The sequence below is a fragment of the Salmo salar genome, chromosome 10, assembly GCF_965601325.2.
Source record: "Salmo salar chromosome 10, fSalSal1, whole genome shotgun sequence".
NCBI lineage: Eukaryota > Metazoa > Chordata > Actinopteri > Salmoniformes > Salmonidae > Salmo > Salmo salar.
In genome coordinates, this window is record NC_138300.1 from 9,342,179 (window position 1) to 9,356,644 (window position 14,466).

The 14,466-nt window shown below is 40.8% G+C and overlaps 1 long non-coding RNA gene across 1 annotated transcript in view; it reads left to right on the top strand.

Moving 5' to 3' along the window:
• The first annotated feature begins 6,100 nt into the window (after positions 1-6,100).
• LOC123724376 (uncharacterized) overlaps positions 6,101-14,466 on the top strand; it is a 71,995-nt gene continuing 63,629 nt past the window's right edge. Inside the window, exon 1 of the long non-coding RNA XR_006756888.1 lies at positions 6,101-6,244. This is a non-coding gene — a long non-coding RNA (uncharacterized LOC123724376). The remainder of the gene's footprint in view (positions 6,245-14,466) is intronic.

Genomic DNA, 14,466 nt, shown 5'->3' on the forward strand with positions numbered 1-14,466 from the left:
TACCTCCCGAGATAATTCTCTTCCGTCATCATCACGGCCGAGTATATTCCTTCCCCCAAGCCGTTACTGAGACGGCTCTCAAGGAACTACACTGGACTTTGCGCAAACTGGAAACCGCATATCCTGAAGCCGCATTTATTGTAGCTGGGGAGAAAGGCCCTCCTTTCAGCAAATCAAATCATGCCTCCATTTTTGCTCCTCCCCTCCTATAGGCAGAAACTAAACAGGAAGTACCTATGGAAAGGACTGTTCAACGTTGATCTGACCAATCGGAATCTATGCTTCAAGAGTGCTTTGATCATGTCGGGATATGTTACATTACAGCCTTATTCTAAAATGGATCAAATAGTTTTTTTCCCTCAATCTACACACAATAGCCCATAATTGTATTTAACCTTTATTTAACCTCTATGGGCTAGGTGGGACGCAAGCGTGCCACCCGTGGTGCACTCCATCAACAGCAGGTGCATTTCAAGAGCGGCAAATTTGAATCCAAATAAATGTCAAAATTCAAATTTTTCAAACATACAACTATTTTACACCCTTTGAAAGATAAACATCTCCTTAATCTAACCACGTTTTACGATTTCAAAAAGGTTTTACGGCGAAAGCATAAATTTAGAGTATGTTAGGACAGTACATTTACAAGAGTTGTGTGTAATGTTTTGTCAATTCAAAGACAGGGTCACCAAAACCATAAAACCAGCTAAAATGATGCACTAACCTTTTACAATCTCCATCAGATGACACTCCTAGGACATTATGTTAGACAATGCATGCATTTTTAGTTCTATCAAGTTCATATTTATATCCAAAAACAGCGTTTTACTATGGCATTGATGTTGAGGAAATCGTTTCCCTCCAATAACCGGCAGTCAAGTCAGCACCACAAATTAAATAATTAAAATTAGAAAACATTGGTAAAATATTATATTGTCATTTAAAGAATTATAGATTTACATCTCTTGAACGCAATCAACTTGCCAGATTTAAAAATAACCTTACTGGGAAATCACACTTTGCAATAATCTGAGCACTGCGCCCAGAAAAATACGCGTTGCGATACAGACTAGCCGTCATGTTGGGGAGATCTAAAATCGAAAATACTATGTAAATAATCCATTACCTTTGATTCTCTTCATCAGATGTCACTTCCAGGTATCACAGGTCCATAACGAATGTAGTTTTGTTCAAAAAAGCTCATCATTTATGTCCAAAAATCTCCGTCTTGTTAGCACATGATCTAAGCCCGCCGGACTTCACTTCATGAACGAGGGGAAAAAATATATTTACGTTCGTTCAAACATGTCAAACGTTGTATAGCATAAATCATTAGGGCCTTTTTTAACCAGAACATTAATAATATTCAAGGTGGACGAATGCATTCTCTTTTATAACGTATTGGAACGAGGGTACCCAACATGAACTCGCGCGCCAGGTGTCTAATGGGCCATCATCGTTCCATGGCTCTTGTTCGGTCAGATCTCCCTCCAGAAGACTCAAAACACTTTGTAAAGGCTGGTGACATCTAGTGGAAGCAATAGGAAGTGCCAAAATATTCCACAGCCCCTGTGTTTTTCAATGGCATAGGTTTAAAGGTAATACAACACATCAGGTATCCACTTCCTGTCAGAAAATGTCTCAGGGTTTTGCCTGCCAAATGAGTTCTGTTATACTCACAGACACCATTCAAACAGTTTTAGAAACTTTAGAGTGTTTTCTATCCATATATAATAAGTATATGCATATTCTAGTTACTGGGTAGGATTAGTAACCAGATTAAATCGGGTACAAAAATTTATCCAGCCGTGCAAATGCTGCCCCCTAGCCCTAACAGGTTAACCAAAAGGCAAAAGGCCTCCTGCGGGGACAGGGGCTTGGATGAAGAAAAAAAAAATATGACAAAACACACATCACAACAAGAGAGACAACACAACACTACATAAAGAGAGACCTAAGACAACAGCATAGCGAGGCAGCAACACATAACACAGCATGGTAGCAACACAACATGACAACAACATGGTAGCAGCACAACGTGGTAGCAGCACAAAACATGGGACAAACATTAGTGGGCACAGACAACAGCACAAAGGGCAAGAAAGTAGAGACAACAATACATCACGCAAAGGAGTATAGAGTGCAGTGATGTGTCCTATAAGGAGCATTGGTGGCAAATCTGATGGCCGAATGGTAAAGGACATCTAGTCGCTTGAGAGCACCCTTGCCTGCCTATCTATAAATGATGTATCTGTAATCTAGCATGGGTAGGATGGTCATCTGAATCAGGGTTAGTTTGGCAGCTGGGGTGGAGGAGGAGCAATTTCGAAAGAGGAAGCCAAGTCTAGATTTAACTTTAGCCTGCAGCTTTGCTATGGGCTGAGAGAAGGACAGTGTACCATCTAGCCATACTGTACTCCCAAGTACTTGAGACTATCTCAAGGTCTAAAACTCTCAGAGTTAGTAATCACACCTGTGGGGAGAGGGGCATTCTTCTTACCAAACCACATTTATCTTTTGTTTTGGAGTTGTTCAGAACAAGGTTAAGGGTAGAGAAAGCTTGTTGGACACTAGTGAAGCTTTGTGGTAGAGCTTTTAACACAAAATCCAGGGAGGGGATTATAAAGCAATAACAAGTTTTTCGAAATGTTATCAAATTTATTCTAAACAAAAAAATGGAAATATCACATTTACATAAGTATTCAGACCCTTTACTCAGTACTTTGTTGAAGCACATTTAGCAGTGATTACAACCTTAAGTCTTCTTGGGTATGGCGCTAAAAGCTTGGCACACCTGTATTTGGGGAGTTTCTCCAGTTCTCTGCAGATCCTGTCAGGTTGGATGTGGAGCGTCGCTGCACAGCCATTTTCAGGTCTCTACAGAGATGTTTGATTGGGTTCCATTCCGGGCTCTGGCTGGGACACTCAAGGACATTCAGAGACTTGTCCTGAAGCCACTCCTGCGTTGTCTTGGCTGTGTGCTTAGGGTCGTTGTCCTTTTGGAAGGTGAACCTTTGACCGAGTCTGAGGTCTTGAGCACTCTGGAGCAGGTTATCATCAAGAATCTCTCTGTACTTTGCTCCGTTCATCTTTCCCTCGATCCTGACTAGTCTCCCAGTACATGCTGCTGAAAAACATCCCCACAGCATGATGCTGCCACCACCATGCTTCATTGTAGAGATGGTGCCAGGTTTCGTCCAGACTTGACGCTTGGCATTCAGGGCAAAGAGTTCGATCTTGGTTTCTTCAGACCAGAGAATATTTTTTCTCATGGTCTGAGAGTAATTTAGGTCCCTTTTGGCAAACTCCATGTGGGCTGCCATGTGCCTTTTACTGAGGAGTGGCTTCCGTCTGGTCACTCTACCATAAAGGCCTGATTGGTGGAGCGCTGCAGAGATGGAAAGAGGACCTCTGATGCTCTGTCAGAGTGACCATCGGGTTCTTGGTCACCTCCCTGACCAAGGCACTTCTCCCCCGATTGCTCAGTTTGGCCGGGCGGCCAGCTTTAGGAAGAGTCTTGGTGGTTCCAAACTTCTTACATTTAAGAATGATGGAGGCCAGTGTGTTCTTGGGGACCTTCAATGCTTCAGAAATGTTTCGGTACCCTTCCCCAGACACAATCCTGTCTCGGAGCTCTAAGGACAATTCTTTCCTTTGCTCTGACACACACAGTCAACTGTGGGTCCTTATATAGACAGGTGTGTGCCTTTCCAAATCATGTCCAATCAATTGAATTTACCACAGGTGGACTCCAGTGAAGTTGTAGAAACATCTTAAGGATGATAAATGGAATAACGATGCACCTGAGCTCAATTTTGAGTCTCATAACAAAGGGTCTGAATACTTATGCAAATAAGGTATTTCTGTATAATATTTTTATACATTTGCAAAAATGCATAACAAACCTGTTTTCACTTTTTCATTATGGGGTATTGTGCGTCGCCCTACGGGACTCCCAATCACGGCCGGTGGTGATACAGCCTGGAATCAAATCAGGGTCTGTAATGATGCCTCGAGCACTGAGATGCAGTGCCTTAGACCGCTGCACCACTCGGGAGCCCTAGGTCATCTCTTGAAGCTGGTTGAGAGAATGCCAAGAGTGTGCAAAGCTGTCATCGAGGCAAGGTGTGGCTACTTTGAAGAATACAAAATATAAAATATTTTGAACACTTTTTTGGTTACTTCATGATTCCATGTGTGTTATTTCATAGTGTTGATATCTTCACTATTATTCTACAATGTATAAATTAGGAAAAATAAAGAAAAACCCTTGAATGTGTGTCTAAACTTTTGACTGGTACTGTTTATATTTATATTGGAGCGGCAGGTAGCCTAGTGGATAGAGTGCTGGACTAGTAACCGCAAGGTTGCAAGTTCGAATCCCCGAGCTGACAAGGTAGAAAAATCTGTCTTTCTGCCCCTGAACAAGGCCGTCATTGAAAACAAGAATTTGCTCTTAACTGACTTGCCTAGTTAAATTAAGGTATGAAAAATATTCTGGACTGATATTTCTTGATTTATTTTGTATATTTTTTTGTATTGTTCGGTACTGCACTGTTAGAGCTAGAATCATAAGCATTTCGCTGCATCTGCAATAACGTCTGCAAAATATGTGTACTGTATGCAACCAATAAAATGTTGATTTGTTGGTTTAGTCAGAGCATGCACCCATACTGCCACTGACTGAACAGAACGTACTCGCGCACACACACTCACAAACCTAATGAGATCTCTTTTCAAAATAACCCAACTGCTCTTTTTCAGTCTTTTAATAAGCCCTGACTTTGTAAGAAGCATTCGATAATCAAACCCAGGTGAGGGAGGTGTTCTACAGCTTGTACTGTAACATGCAAAAGACTAAGTCTGAGATCTGACAATTTCCCATGGTTTAGATGTCCCGGCCAGACTGGTGCATGGGTGTAGCTCTGGCACTCCCTCTCTACATGCTTATCCGCACTCCACTTCCCCTTGGAAAGCCCTCTACAAATGCTTTGCGGACACAGAAAGCTGATAAAGGGGGAAAGAGAAAGCCGGGCACCTTGGAAACTACCAGAGTGATCTTTAACATGTCGGTGAGCCGCTCTGTTGATTTAGCAGCATGTGTGTCCACTCCCCCACACCTCCTATTATGGCCTTGTCATTATAAAACGGTGAGTCAGGGGCCCCGGTTTTGAAGTCGTCTGTTTATATGGACCAATATCTCCAGATGACAAGGGAAAGCAAAACAATACATCACCATCTGACATTAAAAACATTCATCCCTGTCCGTGAGAAGGAACCCAAAGGAGCCCTGTTTGGTAGGTGCATCATGGGATATGAGTGTGCAGTTACCGTAATTTCCGGACTATTGAGCGCACCTGAATATAAGCCGCACCCACTGAATTTAAAAAAAAGTATTATTTTGAACATAAATAAGCCGCACATGTCTATAAGCCGCAGGTGCCTACCAGTACATTGAAACAAATGAACTTTACACAGGCTTTAACGAAACGCGGCTTGTAACAAAAATAAATAGGCTTTAATGAAACACGGCTTGTAACAAAAAATAAAAAATTAGCAGTAAACAGTAGCCTACCAAGAAAGTCATGGCTCCAGACCAAGCTCCCATGCAGCAGCTCTATTTCCTTTTCCAACAGCCAGATCAATCGCCTTCAACTTGAAAGCTGCATCATATGCATTTCTCTGTGTCTTTGCCATGATGAGGGTGACAAAATAACTACCGTAATCAGAATGATGGGAAGTTTGAGGGCGCTCGATTTAATCTAAACAGTAAACAAAAAAGTTGTTTGACCTTAACCCGTTCGGCAATTTTATTGGTCTAATGAAAGCTTCATGCCGCCAAAAAACGGGGGACGTCACAGAATGTGTTTTTTTAATTATTTTTTTTTAAAGCGGGAAAAATCCATATATTAGCCGCGTCATTGTTTAAGCCGCGAGGTTCAAAGCGTGGGAAAAAAGTAGCGGTTTATAGTCCGGAAATTACGGTAGTATCTCGGTTATGTCAGTCATTAATAGGATGAACCCTGATGGACTTTCCACCCAGGGATAAGGTTATGCGATATTAATGCTCACCACATCTTTCCTTTAGTCTACAGCAGCTTCTCCCCACCGGTGACAGCAGGAAGGAAGTGGTTTGGATGCTTGACAAGACAGGTATCCCCAAAAATGTCACTTGTCACGCTGCTGCTGGAAAACTCAAAGCCAGCTCAAAGGAAGCTCACAGATATAGCAACCAGAGAGAAAGGTACGGTGTCTCTCCCTGCTTTGAGAACCATGTTCCACTCTTGTGTCCTTTGTCTGCACTGTTCCTTTAGTTCTGTCGAGCCACTCTGAATTTTGCATTTCGTGTGGTCAAGCGTGCAGAAAAATAAACAAAATGGAGTAAAATTTCAAAATTGGGTTTTGTTCCTACGTCTGGGTGTTTTAGCGAGTGACCGTGACGTGCGGCGTTGTCGACCTATGCATGCAAAGCCTTTCAACAGCTGTTCAGTGTTTATTCACAAGGCAGAGCAGAACTCGTGTAGGGTTTTTGGTGTCTTAGCTTGCTTATGGGAAAAAAATATAGCTTGTTATTTCAAATGTGTAAGTAAATACAATAACGCTGAGTTATATGGCTGAGTAAAACTGTGGCAAAGGCCAAACTCTAAGCTGTGCGTCATAACATTTGATTTTCAAACACACAGGGACTGTTTCTTAAAAATATGAATTTGTTAAAGTGCTTCAACCAGTGAACTGGGTCATTTAACTGAAATGTGTATTTACGCTTAAAGCCATTGTTAGCTTTGATGTGACCTTGTTCATTATCTAGCCAACATTTATATCAGAGGACAAAACAAGCTGGCTTTATTATAAAATATTTGAAAAGATAACATTTTAGTAGGAATATAGTGCTTTCACTAGTTTCAAACACATTTGTAAATCAAACATCACAAAAATAATGTAACGATGGGGCGGTGAGTCGGAAGCATGTGAAACATTTTAATAAAACAACAAAACCAAGAACACTAGACTAACATAAGGCAGAATGCCGATACACAAGAACAATACCAACTGGTGAGTGACCCTGGGAGAGTGACGTATAAAGAGGAGGAAATGATGAAGTTAATGGAGTCCAGGTGTGAATCATAATGATTCACAGGTGCGCGTAATGATGTGCCAGGTGTGCGTAATGATGAATCCCAGGACTTATGGCTAGTACTCTGGCGACGTGGTACACCGGAGGGGAGGAGCAGGAGCAGACGTGACATATAACCATAACACTTCATAGCTAATTGGACACTGCCTAATTGGTGTAAATGTGAGCTAACAGTGTCAAATAGCATGATCACAGTCTGAGGTAGTCAGTGTAACAGGGTTCTCAAAGAGATTGAACGTGAGGACATGAGCTGAACCAGAGTGCTGTGTGACCAGCAACAGTTAGGGAATCTGAACCCTAACATAAGTGTCCATACCACACCCAAAAACATGACCTCACACACCTGAGAAAAAGGAAATACATCACATTACTCTCCAAAGCGACACCTCCAACTATAGACGTAACAATAATGGAAATCCCAGCACCAAATGACACATACATAATCAGGATATCTATTAGATGTGACGGTGGCAATATTATTGTACAAGCAGTCTTCATGCCCTACCAGCAGTCAACACGATCGATCCAAAATATTATTACGTAGAGCTCAGATGCAGGTAACCCACAGAAACACATGATCAAATTTAGGTCTAAAAAAAGGTAAGTCTGCAACAGAAAAGCAAATGTGACTGAAATCTTAACACCCGTGGTGATTTCCAAGGGCTCATCGTGAATAGAACAGGATGTGAATACTAGAGATACGCTATTATTGCTGTAAGTTGTCAAAAACACAGAGTAGGAAATTATTTATGGGCATTATGCTGCATAGCGGGGAAAACGTGATAATGTTACTGATTCTGTGTTTGTGCATCTGGGGTGGATGGTTGGTGCATAACTGATCCCTTTGTATGCATCCATGGTTTTTCATACAGTAAGTTGGCAAAGACAACTGTCACCTCATCACATAATTCAATCCACACACAAACACTGAATAGTGGAAGCGCCTGGGTTCTGAGAACATTAGGGCATTTGATTTTTCATGCTAGAATTCATGTTGTTTCAGATTTTGTACATTGGAGAAAGAAAAAAAGTGTAAAAATATAAGTAAAATAGGGCTTTTTGGGGGTTATACCTGATGAAAATGAGCATGAGTCTTAGGTAGATCCGAGGGATACACTAGGCTCTGGTTATTATAATGGGAGATCCCAGGGATCTGGAAGGTTTAGTGAACATTTTGGAGTGATGCCATCAGGATGGGGCCCAGCTGGAGCTTTCACACTGTAGCTGAGAGGCTAGAGCAGCAGAGGCTAGAAAGGCCTAAGGAACAGCCAAAATGTTGTATAGATTTTCACAAGAACCCAGGCCACAACTGGGCAAGGGAAGGCCAGGAATTGGTCCATCCGCAGGTGATAGATTGGTCCATAAAGCATCAAGGGCAGAGATCAGGGTCAGGGAAACTGGGTGGTACTATCTGAATTTGTCCAATAAGAAATGTTTTGTTAGTGTGCCCTAATGAACATGACCCAGATCACTAAACCAGCAACGGCATGCATATCTAACCGTGTGAAATGTGGGTGAGGCATAGCTATTTTGTTGTTATTAGAGGGGTGCATGTGCATATAAAAAATATCATTAGATCAGAACAATTGTCATAAAAGCAGTTAGTTTGGCAATATGACTGGCCAAATATAATAAGTATTTAATTAAAGCTGGGAAGATCATTGAAAAAGTACAGCTAAATATTTTTCAATTGATATCGGAACCAACCAAATGGCATAGCCTGCAGAAGTCTACAAGTCATACCAACGTGAACAAACCAAACTTCAGGGGATGACTGAAGTTGATTTCCCCTAGGATTATTTGAATGAATCATAAAAAGCTTAGAGCGAGGAAAGCTTCAAGATGGTCATACCTATTTTATAAAATATTGAATTTGGCCTTGGACTTTTTACTACTAGCTCAATGGAAGCCTCTCCAACTTAATCCAGGTAGGATTAATAATTCCACAGGGCAGCTGTCTACTGTCTAGGCCCCTTACTTTTTTAAATCTTTACTAATGTCATGCCACTGGCCTTGAGTAAAGCCTGTGTATCTATGTATGCATATAACTCAACACTATACAAGTCAGCTTCTACAACGAGTGAAATCACTGCAACACTTAACAAAGACCTGTAGTTAGTTTCAGAATGGGTGGCAAGGAATAAATTAGTCCTAAATATTTCAAAACTAAAAACAATGTATTTGGGAAAAACCATTCACTAAACCCTAAACTAAATCTTGTAATAAATAATGTGGAAATTGAGCAAGTTCAGGTGACTAAACTGCTTGGAGTACCCCTGGATTGTAAACTGTCATGGTCAAAATATGTTTATACAAGAGTAGCTAAAATGGAACTCTATTCCACATCAGGTAACTGATGCAAGCAGTAGAATCATAAAAAAACGGATAAAAATACATCTTATGGAACAGCGGGGACTGTGAAGAGACACACACACACACACACACACACACACACAGGCACAGACACACATAAGACATGCACTCTACACACGTACACATTGATGTTGTACTGTAAATATGTGATAGCGGAGTAGTGGCCTGAGGGACCACACTAAATGTATTGGGTAAAGTGTTATGAAATGTAATGTCATGTCATATTTTAAATTGTATATAACTGCCTGAACCTGTTATGGCTAGGGGGCAGTATTTTCACGGCCGGATAAAAAACGTACCCGATTTAATCTGATTATTACTCCTGCCCAGAAACTAGAATATGCATATAATTATTAGCTTTGGATATGAAACACTCCAAAGTTTCTAAAACTGTTTGAATGGTGTCTGTGAGTATAACAGAACTCATTTGGCAGGCCAAAACCTGAGAAGATTCTGTACAGGAAGTACCCTGTCTGACCATTTCTTGCGCCTTTTTGATTATCTCTATCCAATACAGGGGATCTCTGCTGTTACGTGACACTTTCTACGGCTCCCATGGGCTCTCAGAAGGCGGCAAAAAGCTGAATCGTGGCTTTGCAGGCTCTGGCTGAAAAACATTAGCGCGTTTGGATAGTGGCCGGTCACAGTACTATGAGACTCAGGCTCGTGTACGAGTCGACTCCATGTTTTTATTCTTTCGTCTTTGAATGAAAACCACCACTCCCGGTCGGAATATTATCGCTTTTTTACGAGAAAAATGGCATAAAAATTGATTTTAAACAGCGGTTGACATGCTTCGAAGTACGGTAATGGAATATTTAGACATTTTTGTCACGAAATGCGTTGTGCGCGTGACCCTTCGTCACCCTTGGATAGTGTCTTGAACGCACGAACAAAACGCCGCTATTTGGATATAACTATGGATATTTTGAACCAAACCAACATTTGTTATTGAGGTAGAAGTCCTGGGAGTGCATTCTGTCGAAGAACACCAAAGGTAATCAAACTTTTCTAATAGTAAATCGGAGTTTGGTCAGGACTAAACTTGGTGGGTGTCAAAATAGCTAGCCGTGATGGCTGGGCTATCTACTCAGAATATTGCAAAATGTGCTTTCACCGAAAAGCTATTTTAAAATCGGACACCTCGATTGCACAAAGGAGTTCTGTATCTATAATTCTTAAAATAATTGTTGTTTTTTGTGAACGTTTATCGTGAGTAATTTAGTAAATTCACCGGAAGTGTTCGGTGGGAATGCTAGTTCTGAACGTCACATGCTAATGTAAAAAGCTGTTTTTTGATATAAATATGAACTTGATTGAACAAAACATGCATGTATTGTATATCATAATGTCCTAGGCGTGTCATCTGATGAAGATCATCAAAGGTTAGTGCTGCATTTAGCTGTGGTTTTGTTTTTTGTGACATTATATGCTAGGTTGAAAAATGGGTGTCTGATTATTTCTGGCTGGGTACTCTGCTGACATAATCTAATGTTTTGCTTTCGCTGTAAAGCCTTTTTGAAATCGGACAGTGTGGTTAGATAAAGGAGAGTCTTGTCTTTAAAATGCTGTAAAATAGTCATATGTTTGAAAAATTGAAGTTTTTGTATTTTTGAGGAATTTGTAATTCGCGCCACGCCTATCATTGGATATTGGAGCAGGTGTTCCGCTAGCGGAACGTCTAGATGTAAGAGGTTAATGTTGCTGGACCCCCCGGAAGATTCTCAATTAGAGGTAACGTTAGCTAGCATGCTAGCCTAGATAGCTAGCTAGATAACTTACTTAGTTCAATGTTACAGTCCTGTATTGAACTCTGAAACCCATCAGCTAAATCATATATAGAGCTCCCCTTACCAAAAATAACAGGCTTCTGGCAAACAGTTGTGGCAAACCTATGGCCAATTTGATGCAAAGTTGTGGCAAGCTCATATTTTCACATGCAAATTAGTTTTGTGGCAAACTGCTGTGGTAAATTTGCAGCAACTTGTGAACTTCTGGCAATCAATTCTGGGAAACTTGTGGTGAACTTTCTGTTTGCTGCAAACTCAGTGTGAATATGCAAATTAGATCAGGTTTTTGGTTACTGTGTGTCATGACTGCCCTGTGAGGATCACAATGGGTCAGATCAGCTTGGCAATGATTGACAATAACCAGAACCTTCTCTCACCCACAGAAAAGGGGAGGAGGGAACTGGGCCGGTCTGACAGTTCACATCCTGTTGTAAATTACAGGAGAAGGAGGCAGTCTTTGTTTCACATACAGTTTTCCCTCTTAACCTGTTAGGGCTAGGGGGCAGCATTTGCACGTCTGGATAAAAAAAATGTACCCGATTTAATCTGGTTACTAATCCTACCCAGTAACTAGAATATGCATATACTTATTATATATGGATAGAAAACACTCTAAAGTTTCTAAAACTGTTTGAATGGTGTCTGTGAGTATAACAGAACTCATTTGGCAGGCAAAACCCTGAGACATTTTCTGACAGGAAGTGGATACCTGATGTGTTGTATTGACTTTAAACCTATCCCATTGAAAAACACAGGGGCTGAGGAATATTTTGGCACTTCCTATTGCTTCCACTAGATGTCACCAGCCTTTACAAAGTGTTTTGAGTCTTCTGGAGGGAGATCTGACCGAACAAGAGCCATGGAACGATGATGGCCCATTAGACACCTTGCGCGCGAGTTCATCTTGGGTACCCTCGTTCCAATACGTTATAAAAGAGTATGCATTCGTCCACCTTGAATATTATTCATGTTCTGGTTAAAAAAGGCCCTAATGATTTATGCTATACAACGTTTGACATGTTTGAACGAACGGAAATATATTTTTTCCCCTCGTTCATGACGAGAAGTCCGGCTGGCTTACATCATGTGCTAACGAGACGGAGATTTTTGGACATAAATGATGAGCTTTTTTGAACAAAACTACATTCGTTATGGACCTGTGATACCTGGAAGTGACATCTGATGAAGAGAATCAAAGGTAATGGATTATTTACATAGTATTTTCGATTTTAGATCTCCCCAACATGACGTCTAGTCTGTATCGCAACGCGTATTTTTCTGGGCGCAGTGCTCAGATTATTGCAAAGTGTGATTTCCCAGTAAGGTTATTTTTAAATCTGGCAAGTTGATTGCGTTCAAGAGATGTAAATCTATAATTCTTTAAATGACAATATAATATTTTACCAATGTTTTCTAATTTTAATTATTTAATTTCTGACGCTGACTTGACTGCCGGTTATTGGAGGGAAACGATTTCCTCAACATCAATGCCATAGTAAAACGCTATTTTTGGATATAAATATGAACTTGATAGAACTAAAAATGCATGCATTGTCTAACATAATGTCCTAGGAGTGTCATCTGATGGAGATTGTAAAAGGTTAGTGCATCATTTTAGCTGGTTTTATGGTTTTGGTGACCCTGTCTTTGACTTGACAAAACATTACACACAACTCTTGTAAATGTACTGTCCTAACATACTCTAAATTTATGCTTTCGCCGTAAAACCTTTTTGAAATCGTAAAACGTGGTTAGATTAAGGAGATGTTTATCTTTCAAATGGTGTAACATAGTTGTATTTTTGAAAAATTTGAATTTTGACATTTATTTGGATTCAAATTTGCCGCTCTTGAAATGCACCTGCTGTTGATGGAGTGCACCACGGGTGGCACGCTAGCGTCCCACCTAGCCCCAAGAGGTTAAGATATGAATGTGATTTTAGTGGTTATAAGAGTGTCATGACGTTGGCCTGTGGGTAAGGTTTATGACCCCCCCCCCCCCCCCATAAATACCTTTCTCTCTTCCCCTCTCTGAATCTACTGAAGGACGTGAATAGCCTGTGTTAAATATAGAGAGTCTGGGAACATCAAACAAATGGGGAAAGGTACCACATATTTTGTTAATAAAACAAGTTGGAAATATGCTTGGGAACGTAATGAGTATGTATGCCAGTTCGGTTGTCATCTGAGACATTATGACTGATGACAGGACGACATAAACTGTATCTGAGAAAGTATCCGCCCTCTAGTTATCAGAGTCACATGGAATTGTTATGCAATTGAAATGTTTGATATTGAAAATATTTGTTAGGAGATGAAATGTAATTTTAGCTTCCGAATGAGAGATTTGGGTTTTCATAAGGAAAGTGCCCTGCTCGATCAGTGGCCCAACCCTGTGAAGAGACAGGGGTTATAAACGATGAAACACCTCCCTCCCCCTCTCCACTATATAATCCTTTGACGAAAAGATAACCAGTTGCTTCCAGTACGGGAGGTCTGCAGCCTCTACGTTAGAAGGACACACATGTCAAGTACAGAACTAAGCCAACCTCGGCGTGAGCTCTGGTATGAACTGGTATGAACTTTGAGCTTATTCACTACAGAAGTGCTACTTCCTAGCCGTTGAGTTAGCAGCGGCCGCTGCTTACGTGGGCTAGGAAAGGACGGACGACGGATCCAGTCTAACAACCAGACGAAGATACCACCACGTATCCAATGGACCACCATTGACATTCTTCCGAAAACAGGGAGATCTGTTGGCCAACCCGGCCAGCATCTACGACCAATCTACTGAAGCGCAGCTCAGAGTAAATATTTATTGCATTTTCCTTTTCCAAATGGGCGGTAATTTAGAATGCATAAGATAATGTATTTACGATAGCATAGCTGCTGTTTCTGTGTTCCTAAATCTTCCCGCTCTTTCATTCAAGCCCAACCCCTTTCCTTTGTGTAACTAGCTTTCATACAGGTTCCGTCCACCAGGATGTTTTCTGTATGGCATCATTGTATTCTGTGTATTTGCAATTCTGTGTGATTAGTTAGGTATTTAGTAAATAAATAATTAAACCCAATTTTGTATTGCTGATTCAACTTGTTAGCCAGGGATTGTGAAGATAGCCAAGAATTTACAACTTTCATTATGAGACTGAAAATAAGACAAGGGTTAATA